The following is a 15,654-nucleotide window of genomic DNA, read 5'->3' on the forward strand; positions in this document are numbered from 1 at the left end:
GGCCCTGGCAGCCAGGAACAAAAGAAGGTTAATCAATATGGGCTCCCCTTTGAAAAAGAGGATAGACTGACCAGGTGATAATTAAGTTAGACTTGCTGCTGGTGCTATTTTCCAGAGTCAAAGTTGCTAGTTTTGTCTGAGTGCCACATCTGCAGTTGAGAACAGCATTTTTTCTGGGCACAAAAGCAAATTTTATCAACTCCAGTCCCTTTCAATACATTGTTATAAGAGCCAAGAAAAAGGTATGCATCTAAAGCATAGCTAAAACTTTTCCTTTGAATTATTTAGGTGTAGATAGTTACCTGTTTTTAGATCAAAGTACTGGGGGAAAACAAAAGCTTCCATGCATTTATTTTACAGACCATTCCAAAGAGCCATAAAAAAAGAGACTGCAATAATTGAAACATCTTGAGGATAAAGATCTGCAGGAGCAATAAAAGTATTTTCTCCCATTTTATTATGGGACCTTAGACAACTACATTTATAACAGATAAAGCTAAGCAGCCAAACAAAAAATGCAACTTTTCTTTGTATTCAACATTCTGCAAGGTTGTATCCAATGGTATATTGCATTTGACATTCTGCAAGATTGTATAATGGCATAAAAGCAGATTTGGGGAGTAAGGCGTGTTATAAACGGCCATTTAGTATGCGCTCCGTGTGTACTAGGGTTAAAAAGGGGGTGCTAGGGTTAGGAAGGGTCTTACCTTCCTCACGGCCCCTGTCCCTAGTAGCGCGTACTAAATGGTGGCCCCCGTCCACACAGGGACCACCATTTTGATGTCTCGGACGCACAGTGTCCAGTCGTGGCACGGCGGAAGTGATGCCATGAGTGCGCGCCTCACGGCGCCACTTCCGGGGACCAAAAAGGCTCCTTTTTAGCTGTGCTGGGAAGCCTCGTGGTCTGGCCACTGGGGCTTCCCGGCGCAGCTAATGGTGGCGGCAGACCGCCCGCTTTAGGGTGGTCTATAACGCACCTAAGTAGGGCAAACAAAAACTCCCATTAAAATGTATCAGAAATCAGCCCACAAAACAACAGATTTAGCCCACAAGGTCTTGCCAAATATTTTCTTGTCACCACGAGCTTTCTAGGGCCTGAGGTTTTGAGGCCAAAACCTGACACTTAAGGATAGCCTCTGGTGATGTCATCAAGTGTGATGTATTAAATACCAACCACAGTTGTTCTTAGCTTGCCATTTAAATATTCACACATACACACAGGGAAAAAATATAGGCGTGTTACAGACCGCCCTAAAGCGGGCAGTCTGGCGCCAGCTCCATTAGCTGTGCCAAGAAGCCCCAGCAGCCAGACCGCGAGGCTTCCCGGCGCAGCTAAAAAGGAGCGCCAAAATGGTCACTTCCGCCACGCCACGTCTGGATGCTGTGCGTCCAAGACGTAAACATGGCAGCGTCCATGTGGACGGGCGCTGCCATTTAGTACGTGCTCTGCACGTCCTAGGGAGAGGGGCAGTTAGGAAGGTGAGAACCTTCCTAACCCTAGTATGCCCCTTCCTAATCCTAGGACGCGCAGAGCGCGTACTAAATGGCGGTCTGTAACCTGCCATAGTTTCCTTCTCTGGAATATAAGAGAGAAATCTTAGTAGTAGTAGTAGTAAGATTTATTTGGTCATTCACCAGTATTCAAAACAACTTGATAAAATAATAATTGCAAAATACAATTATTAATAATTGTTAAACAATTTTAGATACAAATTCAAGGGCATGTTATACACAAATCAGTTTTCACCAATCGATTGGGAGCGTATTTTACATACGATGTAACAAAATTTTACTACATTGTGACCATCACTTAGCTAAATCAGCTGTTCCCAAAGAAAGGTGAAAAGGGGGAATTATTCCTTACTAAGGCAGACAGGATAAGAAACATTTAATCTAGCCTACTTAGATTCTAACCAGAAACTGGATGCAGAACAGAGGGGAGCATTAGCCCTAGCACCACAACAGCAAGGAGGAAAGTAACTAAGTACAAAGATGACACACACCCCTTCCCAAACTTTAACAAATTGACGAAGCTTTGGAAATTGTAGCAAGCTACTGCTCTCCTAGATATAGCTGGAGATTTGCAGATAGCATTTTCTTCTTATCTGGAGCTGGGCCTACCAGAATTGGAGAATTTGTACCATTATCTCCCACCTAGAAATGATCCATGAAATCTGTAGACTTGGGGCCAGTCTAGAGATCTGACAATCCTTACATGAAATAACCTGGGGCTGGACAGCAGCATCCCACATCACGGTGTCACACAGTGTGGGGGGTGGGGCTTCAACTGCTTTGGGGCAGACCCAAAAGTGCACTCCCAACTCAAACAACAGTGAGGATTTAGGCCCAGCGCCCCATCCCTACCGTACAAGGCTCTACTTGGAAGCAAAGCCTTGGGTGGCAGGGACTGAGGGGAGGTGCTCGGCTTTCTCCCTCCCTGCTGCATCCCATGGTACACAGCAGGGAGGTGGGGTGCTCATTGGGTGTCACCCCCCTTCTATGGTGTCACCTCCTTCTGTGGTGTCACCCAGTGCAGTCCACACCCCCTACACCCCCTAGTGATGGTACTGGGGCCAGAAGGAAGGCTTGTATATAAACACCCATCACAAAAAACAAAACAAAACAAAAAAAAAACACTGAATTTTTCTGGAAACAAATTTCTAAGAGGATATTCTTTTAATACCTAAAGCAAGTGTGCCATTCTAGAAAGACACACAGAATACTTGCAAAAGTCGAAGCTAGAATATTTAACCACATCTACTATGAAAAAAAGCATATTCAAAGCAGTAATTCAGAAATAAATCTCTGTTTGGCGCCTGCTTGGCATGGCATGGCGGCATGGCATTTCGATGATGTATGCCCTGACACTGCCCCCAAGCAAACATCACACCACCCACCCAAACAGATGGTGGGCAGCACTGCAACACTCTGGAGGCATGGTATCTATACACTGCATGTCGCAGGAGTGCCACAAAGCTGCAAAAGTGGCTGAAAGGGCGTCTTTTTGCCTTTGAATCAGCAAATAGCCAAATTGGGGGCATGGCACACCACCCCTTTAGAGCCAATTGTTTTGGCCCATAGTGTTCTTGGCAATATTTGTTCAGAAGGGTTTGCCTTTGTTCCCTTCTGAGGCTGAGAGAGTGTGAATTGCTGAAGGTCACCCAGTGGGTTTCTATGCCCAAGAGGGAATTCAAACATATTTCTCCAGTGTCATAGTCTAACACTCAAACAACTAGGCCATGCTGGCTCTTTTTATATATAAAAAAGCCAGACAAACAGTTGGGGGGAAAAACAGCCAGAGCAGACAGTTCTAATTTAAGAGCCAATATACAGGTTGCACAAACTAAAAGAAGAAAAATATCTCAGTTTAAATATCCAAGAAAATGTAACTATTTCCCTTCTTTTGTATAAATTACAATCTATCCTTTCTCTTTACCCAATGTCTCCAGTGAACCAATAAATAAATATTCTTTCTCAAGGCCCAGTCATTTTGGCAATACATATGCTTCCTGAAGTAATGCTCATGCATTTACCAAGTGGGTTGGAAACAGTTTAAGAGCTTGCTGTTTTAAAGATTGGGCATATATACATGTACACAGATGGAAGAGCTATATATTCACGAAAAATGAAAAAATATAGGTTCACAAACTTCTAGATTGTCCAGGAATCCCTCAGTTAGAAGGTTAATAATGACAACTTAAAGAGTCCCTGAAACAAACTATACCCACCAAACATGCATGAAATGTGCACCCAGCAGGGTTGCCCTGCAAGCCCTCTAAGACACAGCTCCCTTTTGTTGTTGTTCAGTTATATATATTTGTATCCCATCTCTTTTCCCAATTTCGGACTCAAGCCAACTTGTTGCTGTGTGCCTTCAAGTTGTTTCCAACTTATGGCGAACCTAAGGCAAACCCATCAAGGCATTTTCCTGGCAAGATTGGTTGTGAGGGGGTTTGCGTTCACCTTCCTCTCAGGCTGAGAGAATGTGACTTGCCCAAAGTCACCCAGTGGGTTTCCATGGCTGAATGCAAAACTTAGTCTTTAGTGTTCTAGTCCAGTGCTCAAACCACTACACCACTCTGACTCTTGAAGGCATCTGACAACAGATTACAAAACACAGTTAGAATTCACAAAATACAAGTCTTTATATTCAATAGCATGTTTGCTGTTTGATGATCTTTGTTATGTGGACTGAATATATGTCATCAAGCATGTCTCTCAATTCTCTAGAATAGAGAAGGATTCTGTGGAGCAACAGTAGGAAATCTCCTGGAGCCAAATGCAGCTTTCCTGAGGTCCCAATCATCAATTTCTCTCATGTTACCCCAGAAGGCCAGCCCCCCTTCTCCATGACACCATCATTTGATAGTTTCCCAGCTTTCATATGAGCTGTTTCACATTCTAGAATATTAAATGTTAGAAAGACATTTAAGCTAAAACATGTTAGTACTATTGTTCCCTTTTGCCCATCATTGGAATGTCTCTCCCAAGAAAGTCTTTAAAATTTAATTTGGCTCTTGGACTGAAAGAGGATACCTATCCATGCTAGAAGAGATGAACAGAACTTTTTCCAGCCAACTAATTGATGGTGATAGGGTTTCTTGAAGATGAAATATGTGACAATCCAAAAGAGCCAGCCTTTAAGATGAAAGAACAAAGCTAGAAAGGACTATTATCAAATGCTTTAGAAGATTTTGGGTTAGGAGCCAAAATATGCAATCTGTAGAACTATGTGGCTCAACTGAATGATCTGTGATCACATTTGAACATTACTCCTTGTTAGCCTATCAAATTCCAGGTAGAAGAACATAGGTTGGAAAGCTCAGAATGACAAACCAAAACCTATACAAGGAAAAGGATCATATCAAGCATAAGGACTTAAAAAAAACTTAATAGTCCTTAACTTTTTATATCTTACAAAGATATAAAAAATTACCATGGCCTGTTACAGACAGCCAAAATAAAGCTGCTTCGAGTCACAGTGGAGGTATGGTGTTTCAATGATGCATGCGTCCTAAGAGTCCAGAAACCACACCAAAGCCACGCTCCAGTCCTTAGGGCTGGAGCATGGCTTTGGTGCGACTTCTGGACTCTTAGGACGTATGCATCATTGAAACACCATACCTCCACTGTGACTCAAAGCAGCTTTATTTTGGCTGTCTGTAACAGGCCAGAGTTTTCTGCATATATAGCAATATTATTTGCGGGTGGTGTGAAGTTTGCATTGGGACATTTTAGCTCACATCACATGACATCTACTATTAAAAAAAGAAAGGGGAAAGCGCTTGAACCAATTTGACATATAATAGACTGTCAGGAATGGCAATATCCTTCAAAACAAATTCTAACCTCTGAATGGACAATAGTTAGCCCATTTTCATTTAGCATATTCCAATACAGAATCAAGACTCTGTTTCACCCCTTGATTTGAAGGTGTGGCTAATTTTTCAGTAGATTACTATTCAAACTATAGGATGTAAGGGGCTCTACATACCAACCCAAAGAGGTGGCCTGTAGCCGCCCCTTTTCACTCTGGACCAGGACTGCGGCAACCTCATGCTGTGGCCCTGATCCAGCCTTCCAAGGGCACTAAATCATCCCATCTCACCCATAATGAGAAATTTCCAAACTTCAGGACACCTGGTAATCACAACAGTCTTTATGCTAGCCACAAGCAAACTGGAACTAAATAGGATAGTTGAATTCTTTTGATGGTGAACTTTCTTTGTCTTTCCTAGATTAAATGCAACCATGCAATTGATATTGCACCAAAACCCAAACTGAACAATTGGTAACATATGGATTCCATTTCAGGCAAAAGATCAGAGAAATCTGAACAGAAGCCAAGAGTGTTGGTAAGATCTCAAAAAACTGAGTTGCCTTACCTACCTTTTTATCCACTATCCAGTTCTATATGTACATGAAAATTATTTAGGGGGGGGGGGGGTCATCTCAAAGTGAAGACACATTTTCTGTTACAATGCATGTTTAGAGGGCAGTTTTGTTCTATTTAAATTGCCACAAATGGTATCACAAGACAAGAAAATATTCAAGAGATGGCTAAATTCCAATCCACAGGAACACTGGAAAGATTGAAATTAGATCAGCGCAGAGAGGATTTTGTAAAGATGATTTTTTAAAAAATACGTAGCTGAAAAATCTAAAGAATGGAATCTTCCATTCTTTTGCTAAGACTGGAGAAAAGTCTGTTGAAGAGGGAAAGGAAAGAGGATATGAATGTTTAATTCAGCCTTCCTTAAACCTAGTGTCCCTAAACCAATTGGACTACAAATAACATCATCCTGAGTGGTAGAGGGCAGGTGTGAGCCACCTACAAGACACCTGCCTGGAGGATTGTTGGGACATTAGGAGAGCAAGAATAATTGTATTTTAAACACAGGTGAATGTGGCAAGAAAAACAGAAAAAAAGGGGAGCGGAGAGGGAAGAACAGAATCAGAAAGAGTTCTTTTTTCAGAACTGTTAGAAGCATTGTCACTGTTAAGTTTAGAGGATATGAGAAATCCAGACAAAGATGTCAGGGGTGCAGCACAGTCTAAGATGCAGTACTGTTTAAAAGGTCAAATTAACCAAATTAAATGTTCCTTTTACATGTGTTAAAGTGAGTCACTGCTATTTGCATTTCCAGTGCTTTGTGGGCATCTGTATTCTGAGGCTTGTTCCTTTCCTTCTTTCTTTTGTGTGGCTCATCCACAGCCCAAGCAATTCCATGAAAACAAAGAAGCAAATGAGTAACACATTTACACTATTTGTATGTTTCCACTTAGCAACACCTACTGCTGCTGCATTCCGCCTGGGAAGATCAAGCCAGAAGACAATTGGCCAGCTGGCTTTGTACCTGGCAGACTGCAGGAGCTGCATTGCTTTTGAACAGTCCTTTGTTCATTTGAGTGGTTGTATCCCCAGGCAGGGTCTTTCCAGGTGGGATAATTCTAATGGAGACACATCACATAATAAAAAGCAAGAAAGACACAGACCAAACGAAATAATGATGATCCCCTTCCTGCATCCTTACTGCCTAGAAATAACCTCCTGGAGCTATGAGGAACAGGAATCTATTGAATGGGGTCCTTCTTGAGGGCATATATGAAACCAGTGACAACTGATCAAGGTACAAGCTGCAAAATGAAGCACCTTCTCCTAAAGAATATGATTCTAATGAATTATGTTTCTATCATAAGCTGCTTTGAGTCCCAATCTGGGAGAAAGTTAGGATAGAAAGAAATATAACAATAACAACAACAAAGAGGGAGATAGGGAGGGAGAGAGGTGTAAAGGAATCAGATTTTAGTCTGCATCCTGACAGAAAGTTACAAAGATAGGAGTGAGACCAAGGCTCAATCTACACTGCAGAAATAATGCAGATAGACATCATTTTAATTGGCATAGTGCACTGCTATAGAATTCTGGGAGTTGTAGCTTTGTGAGACAGTTAGCCCTCCCTGTCAGAGAGCTCTGGTGTCACAACAAACTGCAAACCGCAGGATTCCATAGGATGGAGCCATGACACTTAAAGTGGTGTCAAACTGCATTATTTTTGCAGCTAAGATGAAGCCCCAGTGAAAGGATCAATACTTCTAAGCTGACATGTATAGGACTGGATTGTTGGCAGCCTTTCTATACAAAATTACTTGTGAGTACATTACACTGAACACAATGGTGCTTATTTCTCAGTAGACATGTCAAGCTTTGCTCTATCAAATATCCAACTCCATCAAAATCAATGGTTCTCAGGCATTTAAAGTGTTATTAATATTTCAAAGCCCCGCTATGCTTTTCTTTCACTACATGCAAGCTACAAAAGAAGCAAAAAGGATTAACTGCTTTTTGAATGCAATAATGTGTGTGTGCGTGTGCGCGCGCGCACGCGTGCAGATATGTTCATTCAGAAAATAAAGCATACAAATCTAATGGGGGGACATTCAAAGATATGGTAAAATGCTACTTTTATTAGAACTGTTTTAAGTTCACTGTGTAGCGAGTTCTTGATCTACACACACTCAGCCAGATGAACTCTGTGTAAGAAAAAAATGCATATCACATTATGAATTTTGATCCTTTCAACATTGCTGTGATAAATGGACCCTGAATACGTAAACATATTTGAAACTGTTGAAAGATTTGAAATAATTTTCTATTGCAAGACTAAAAATGTTAAATGAAGATGGAAAGGAAACAATATGGGTTGCTTTGCTTGATTCATTCTTCATCAATATTGTTAAGTATATATCAGAGATTTAGGAAGCTGGTGAAATCTGTGGATTAAAAACAGAGTTTGGGAAATATATTTTTAAAAAGTAATCTATTGTGTAACTCATCCCAAAGATCTCCCTCCTCACAGTAACTCCCCACAGTAACTCATTCCAAAGCTCTCCCTCCTCACAGTAACTCCCCACAGTAACTCATTCCAAAGCTCTCCCTCCTCACAGTAACTCCCCACAGTAACTCATTCCAAAGATCTCCCTCCTCACAGTAACTCCCCACAGTAACTCATTTCAAAGCTCTCTCATCCCACAGTAACCCCCCACTGTAACACATTTCAAAGCTCTCCCTCCTCACAGTAACTCATTTCAATCTCCTTTCCCACAGCATCATTAGTGGGGTATGGGTTGCACCGAGTGACACCTGGGGTGGTGTACACCCAAAGGGGCTAGAATTCCGTATCACATCTCTTTTCATGTGCCAGCAAATGGCCATCGGGAGGCCTCAGCATCATCCCCCCATTGCAGGCAATGCTCAGGGGGGGGGGCTGTTTTTTGTTTGGGGCCCAGCACAATTGCTCCCTCAAGCAGCCACACCAGATCCCAAATGGCCAGATGCCACAGCACTCCCCATAGCAGCAGGCACTGCTTGGGGTCCATCCAGCATATCTGCTCCACTGAGTAGCTGCACCAATCCCCCCCCCCACCTGAACAACCATCCAGAGGCTGCAGCACCACTGCTGGGGGCAGTGGGTCAGCCAGAGGGCAGGCAAGCAAGGAAGAGGGAGGGGGGACATACCAGGGCAGTTCACCCCCACCCCACAGTCTCCCCCCAATGCCACCCCACACTGGGTGACATCAGCCACAGAGACACCACTAGTTGGTAACAATCTTGATGGCTCATTCCATTACTTGATTGTTTTTCTGGCTTCAGTTGGCAAAGTGTCACAAAACGACAATTTTTGACCCACTGTTTTAGGGGAACAGGGAAGGATGATGAAGAGGAGTTCCAGACAGCTGTTGAACCACAAAGCCATCTGCTAATACCTTAAGGCACTATTAAGCCACCACTAGATAGGAAACAGTCAATAGCCTTTTAGGAAGGAAGGACCACACCTGGAATTCAAGTCAGCTCTAAATTAATAGGAGAGCATTCACCAGCTCACATTCTCTCACCTCTTTAGGCTGTACTTCGCTTTAATCTAAAGCAGTGCTTCGAGCTATCAGTACCACCAAGCTATCTGATGGGATGGACAAACCATTTCCTCCCATATACCAAGAACTGGTTTCATATCTGTGCTACATTATTATAATATCTGCAATGTTTCCTGAAATCCACTGTACACTGATGGTCAATTACACACAGACTGCCACTAGTCTAGGGAGCACCACTTTAAGTAACACTGATCTGAGCAACATAGTCTTTAAAAAGCATGCAGGTGAAAATATCTTTTGACTATCAACTAGTACAAAGTAAGAGAAAGGGATGCAGGATAAATATTGGGGAAGAGGGAAATCAGGCAGATAAACAGAAAAGAAACAAAACAGTTTTTGCTTCTAAACAACCTAAACCAAGGAGCCTCTCAAAAGCATTCATGGGGAACTGTGATATTCAGAGGATGACCATTTTCACTGCCAGAGAATGGACTTAAGAATCCTATGGATTTACAAAAGGGATAAACTGCTTGACTCACTTATCAGGAAAAGGTGGTCATTGGCTTCCAATCCATCTTGAGTGAATAAGAATCTCCTTATGGTCAAGAGGGAAGAGTTTTGACACCCAGAGTCAGGCAAGTCCTGCATGCATATATCTAATATACAAGAAATCTGCATTCAGATAGCACCTCCTTATTATTACAGGAAGAGCAGATGAAAATGGAAGGATGATAATAATAATAATAATAATAATAATAATAATAATTTATTTGTGTTTCCTGCCTCTCCCAATGGATCGAAGCAGGGGATGCACCAGACAAAGGCATTTTGGACTTTAACCCCCAGGATCCCCAGTAGCAATGCTGACTGGAGGAATCTGGAAGTTGTAGTGCTAAAACGTAAATAGCCTACATTCTGAACCTTTCAATCCCTTCCAGGTAGAGAGACCCATTAAATAAATTTCCTGGCTAAATGCCTGTCATATCCACAGAATGAAACCATGAAAGGAAGGAAACTGTGACATGGTGAGCCAAAGCATTCTGTCAGGTCAAAATTGAGTTCTTAAAGTGAAAGATTGTTTGGCATTTTTCCCTTTGCACAGCCTCCTTGCCTCAAATTCAAATCCTCCTCTCTAAATTCTTTTCTACATTAATAGCTATATATCCAGTACATTGGACGTCATTCATCAAATACTTTTTAGCAGATTTCCAATAACTTACACAAATACTTTATAGTAGATTTCCAATAATTTATACAAGAGAAAGGCTTGCTGAGAGGAACTGATCTCAATACCACAGAGAAATTTGGCATTCCCATTTACAAAGTTGGAACATAGTTCAAGAAAAAATTGCTTCTGAATTTTTAAATCTCCTTTTCATGGAGAAAATTTATTAATATATTAAATTCTTTGTTGCTAATCTTGAAAAGAAAGAGGCAGACAAGGATGAAGACTAGAGCAACCCACATTTTAAAGAAACAATCTTACCTGTGAGTGTCTTAAGATGTATCCTAATTGTACTGGAGTTGGAAAAGTGACCTTTTTTTTTACTATATTTCCCCCAATTCTCCAGGCTGCATGGCCAAAAACAGGAGACTCTGGGAGATGTAGTCCATAAAAGGTAAGGTTTCCAAGTTCAGTTCTTTCGGAAACCAGCTTTCTCTCTGGTGAAAGACTCCCCCCCTCCTCTTTGCAAAGAAAGGATGTTTAGCCTTGCATCCTCTGCTGTCATTGAATGATTGCTGCTCAGGTCAGATTGCATCCTAGGAGATAGGAGCTAGTTGTAGTGCCTCTGCTGATATAAATGGACAACTTTACTCTTAGTAGTGTGTGGAGGCAGAAGGCGCAAGGAATCTGTGCTCCACAAGAAATGAAGAAAGAAAGCTTCAGTTTGACTTAGGGAGCTGGGGATGTTTAGCCTGGAGAAGAGAAGGTTAAGAGGTACTATGATAGCCCTGTTTAAATACTTGAAGGGATGTCTCATTGGGGAGTTAGCTAGATTGTTTTCTGCTGCTCCAGAAACTAGGACATGGAGCAATAGATGCAAGCGACAGGAAAAGAGATTCCACCTCAACATTAGGAGGAACTTCCTGACAGTAAGGGCTGTTTGACCGCGGAACACACTCCCTTGGAATGTAGTGGAGCCTCCTTCCTTAGAGGTCTTTAAACAGAGGCTGGATGGCCATCTGTCAGGGATGCTTTGATTGAGATTTCCTGCATGGCAGAATGGGGTTGGACTGGATGGCCCTTGTGGTCTCTTCCAATTCTATGATTCCATGATTCTATTAAAAGTTCCCCAGTTGTGGATGCTACTGATAATGATGTGATCACCAAAGCCACAGAAAATCTTCAAATGACTGGCCCCTAACCACAGCCATTTTTCATACTGCTGTAGTTCAGTGAGGAATGTGCAACAGGCAAGTCTCACAAAGATTGTCAATAATAGCCTCACTGTCCAAGCAACAATGATGCCACATTAAATAGGTTTGTACCCAACTGCAATATCCTACAGCACTACCAACTGATCATGGTATTGAAGGCTTTCACAGCCGGCATCCATAGGTTATTTTGTGGTGTTTTTGGGGGGCTATGTGGCCATGTTCTAGAAGAGTTTATTCCTGATGCATCGACAGGATCTGTGGCTGGCATCTCCAGGGGACAAAGATGCCAGCCACAGATGCTGTCGAAGTGTCAGAAATAAACTCTTCCAGAACATGGCCACATAGCTCGCAAAACCCACAAAAAACTACGATCATGGCATCATTGATTTGGCTATAGTCAGTCTTGCACAAGCATACTCTAAAACCTTTAGCACTTCCAATGCCTGGCATATTCATAAGAATATTTGCTGAGAAATGCCCCTTACTATGTTCAACAGGAGGGGACTTAAACTGTACTAACAAGTGTGCTTTTTAAGGTTGCAGCCGCATACAGAGCCGGAGGCTCTTCTGTGTTTGATCAATCTGCTACTCAGATCAGAAGGATTGACTTCCAAACAAGTGTGCTGTGTCCAAACATTCCACACGTTTCTTTCCGCATAAACAAAAATTATACAATGTACCAAAATCAGTGCCCTGCCAAAGCTAAGAAGAGACAGAGAAATAAGATAACCCCTAATTCAGTCTAAACTGGAGAATAAGTGACTAATGTCTCTTCATTGGGATCAGCCTATTAAAGCCAGGCGGGTGCCAGTTCTTCTGCTAAAGTTCAACTTGTCAGGTGCCCCAAGGAGATGATGGCAAAGCCATGAAAGCTTACAAGGTCTATGGCCATCAACCAATCTCCTCCTGCACATAGGCATTTTACACATAAAGCCTGAGTAGGTTTACTCGAAGAAAGTCTCCCTGTATCCCCTGGAGCTTCCACTCAGGGATCACAGCCCTGGATTTTCCAGAAACCCTTCAGATGCTTCCATTTGACTGCAAGAAACATGGATGTGATCCTATATATGGGCGCACTTGCCAGAAAGGCAGCCTCCATGGAACGGATCAGAACTGTCTTTGGGTTCAGTCCAAAGATTTAACTCTGCTACCAAAGTCAGGATCACGCTGCCAGAAAGTTGGAGGGACAAATTGTCATTCAGTAGGGAACCTACTATTGCTTAGTTTGAATACTCCCAACCACAGCTTTGTTGCTATTGAAAATATGTATACAAACCCACTCGCATATACAGGGACATCACTAGAAGGTGTGTGAGGCACCCCACAGAAATGGGCTGTGGGGTTTACCTGCATCCCTTTCAAAGGCTGAAAAGGTGGTGTATCTGGGGCAAGGCTTAGTGCAAGGAAAAAGCCCCCCAAGTTTTTTTAAAAAATTAAATTTTATTGTTTAAATAATAATAATAGCAACATAGAAACAGCAAGAGCATTTCTCTACTGCTTATTGGTGAACTAGCACTCCCTCAGTGGTTTACAATGTGGAAGTGAAATTCCTCCAACAAGCTGGGTACCATAATAATAATCTATAAAAACAACTCACCTTACCAAATGTTCACTTGAAGCAAGTGAAACAAGGCACACGTAAGTACATTTAGGCCGTGCGCATGATAGTATAGTTTAAAGGCGCGGTTTTAATTTTTGTGAGTTGTTTGTGTCACAACTGTTGCCATTGCATTCACCAATCTTATGATTTATGAGCACTGGTTAGTACAAAAAACATGGTTAAGGATTCTGTACAGTGTGGCATGAGAGGAGGTCCATGTGGGGAAGGGGGTGACAGCAACCCTAGTGACACCACTGTCTGTATGTGTGTGTGTGCGTGCGTATGTGTGTATGTGTGTGTGTGTATGTATATGCATGTATGAATGTGTGTGTATGTGTATATGTGCATGTGGGTGGATATATATGTGTGTGTGTGTGTGTGTGTGTGTGTATGTACATGTGGGTGGATATATGTGTGTGTGTGTGTGTGTGTGTATATCTATCTGTGTGTGTATGTACATGTGGGTGGATATATGTGTGTGTGTGTGTGTATATATATATATATATATATATCTGTGTGTGTGTGTACATGTGGGTGGATATATATGTGTGTGTGTGTGTGTGTGTGTGTATGTACATGTGGGTGGATATATGTGTGTGTGTGTGTGTGTGTGTGTATATCTATCTGTGTGTGTATGTACATGTGGGTGGATATATGTGTGTGTGTGTGTGTATATATATATATATATATATATCTGTGTGTGTGTGTACATGTGGGTGGATATATGTGTGTGTGTGTGTGTGTGTATCTGTGTGTGTATGTACATGTGGGTGGATATATGTGTGTGTGTGTGTATATATATATATCTGTGTGTGTGTGTACATGTGGGTGGGTGTATATATGTGTGTGTGTACATGTGTATTTATTTGTGTGTATATTTGTGTGTATATCTGTGTGTATATATATATATATACACACATGTATATACATGTGTGTATATATGTGTGTGTGAGAGTACTTGTGTATGTATGTGTGTGTTTGTATGTATGTATATGTGTGTATGTGTATATACATGTGTGTGTGTGTGTATACGTGTGTATATGAATGTGTCTATGAAGACATATATATGTGTGTGGGTGGATATGTGTGTATGTACGTTGCGTAATATTTTGGGAGACGCCAAAAGTCTTGAGGCGCTGCTGCCTTTCGAGAGAGACTGGAGAGGCTCCTTGGGATGGCAGGCTCTCCGTGTCCCTCTTAGCAGGGCAGCGCCACAAGACTCGGGGGGTCTCCCCGTCCAGAGAGACCCAGACCGGGGCTAGCCCCGCCAGGCCACCCTCCTTCCCTCCGCTTTGCGCCTTACCTCCGATCCCTCGCCTTCTTCCCTCTCGGAGGCTGAGTTGCCAAAGGGACTGCCGCCTGCTTGCTTCTCCTCCTCCTTCTCCGACTTTGGGGAAGTTGAGCCAGGGAAAAGCCTTCTTCCTTCCCAAGGGTCAGTGTCCCTGGCCAGGCATCAGCTGCATTGCTTCCACGTGGGTCGCCTCCGCCTCACTGCTCCGGAGCAGCCCCAGGATGGCCACTGACTGACTCCTCCGGAGCGAGGGGTGTTATAAGAGGAGGAGGAGGAGGAGGAGAGCAGAGCAGAGCAGGAGGAGCGGCGTCGAGTTCCTCGGCTGCATCCACACTGGAGGGATAACCCGGTTTGGCCCCGCTTTAACCCTTTCTGGCTCAAGTGCTATGGAATTCTGGGAGTTGGAGTTTGTTGTGGGGCCCAGAGCACTTGAGCCAGACAAAGAATTTGCGCTTTCCCTCCCTCCTAAACCAGAGTAGTCAGGCAGCCCTCCTCTTTCAGGACCATGCCCTCCATTTCAAGCTTCTTCTGTCCAGGGAGAATGTCCAAGCGTCCTCCTTTTTTGGCACGACTGAAAACAGAGTGGCCAGACGTCCTCCTTTTCCAGGACACATCCTCCATTTAACCTGCGGTCTGGCATGTCCAGATGTCCTCCCTTTTGAGCATGACTAAGAACTCTGGCTTGATCTGGTCTAGGACCCAATGGTTTGTCTTTTTGGGGATCCCTTTCAGGGATAGAAATATTTTGTTTTCCTCCATTAGTGAAGTCATCTTCAGGACACAGGAATATAAGAATGCCTTCTGGATTAGTCCAAAGGCCTATTTGTCCAGTATCTTCTTTCCACAGTGGGGACCCTGCCGCTTCTGGGAAACTCACAAGCAAGACTTTGTCACCTGGCGGCAACTGATCTATCCTACTTGTGTATCCCAGTACTAAATAATATCAAGGCATGCTGCCACTGATACAGGAGATGGCACACAGCCATCTGAGAGAAGAAAACACAGTTGA

The 15,654-nt window shown here is 42.8% G+C and overlaps 1 protein-coding gene across 2 annotated transcripts in view; it reads right to left on the bottom strand.

Moving 5' to 3' along the window:
- Nucleotides 1-14,861, bottom strand: part of LOC149312621 (semaphorin-3D) — a 173,049-nt gene extending 158,188 nt beyond the window's left edge. For both annotated transcript variants that reach the window (XM_089525017.1, XM_089525016.1), the window contains exon 1: nucleotides 14,658-14,861. The gene's annotated coding sequence lies outside the window, so the exon portion shown is untranslated. The remainder of the gene's footprint in view (nucleotides 1-14,657) is intronic.
- Between the last annotated feature and the right edge of the window lie 793 nt (nucleotides 14,862-15,654).

The sequence above is a fragment of the Sceloporus occidentalis genome, unplaced genomic scaffold, assembly GCF_023333645.1.
Source record: "Sceloporus occidentalis isolate IW3139 unplaced genomic scaffold, rSceOcc1.0.p SCAF_5, whole genome shotgun sequence".
In the NCBI taxonomy this organism is placed as follows: Eukaryota; Metazoa; Chordata; class Lepidosauria; order Squamata; family Phrynosomatidae; genus Sceloporus; species Sceloporus occidentalis.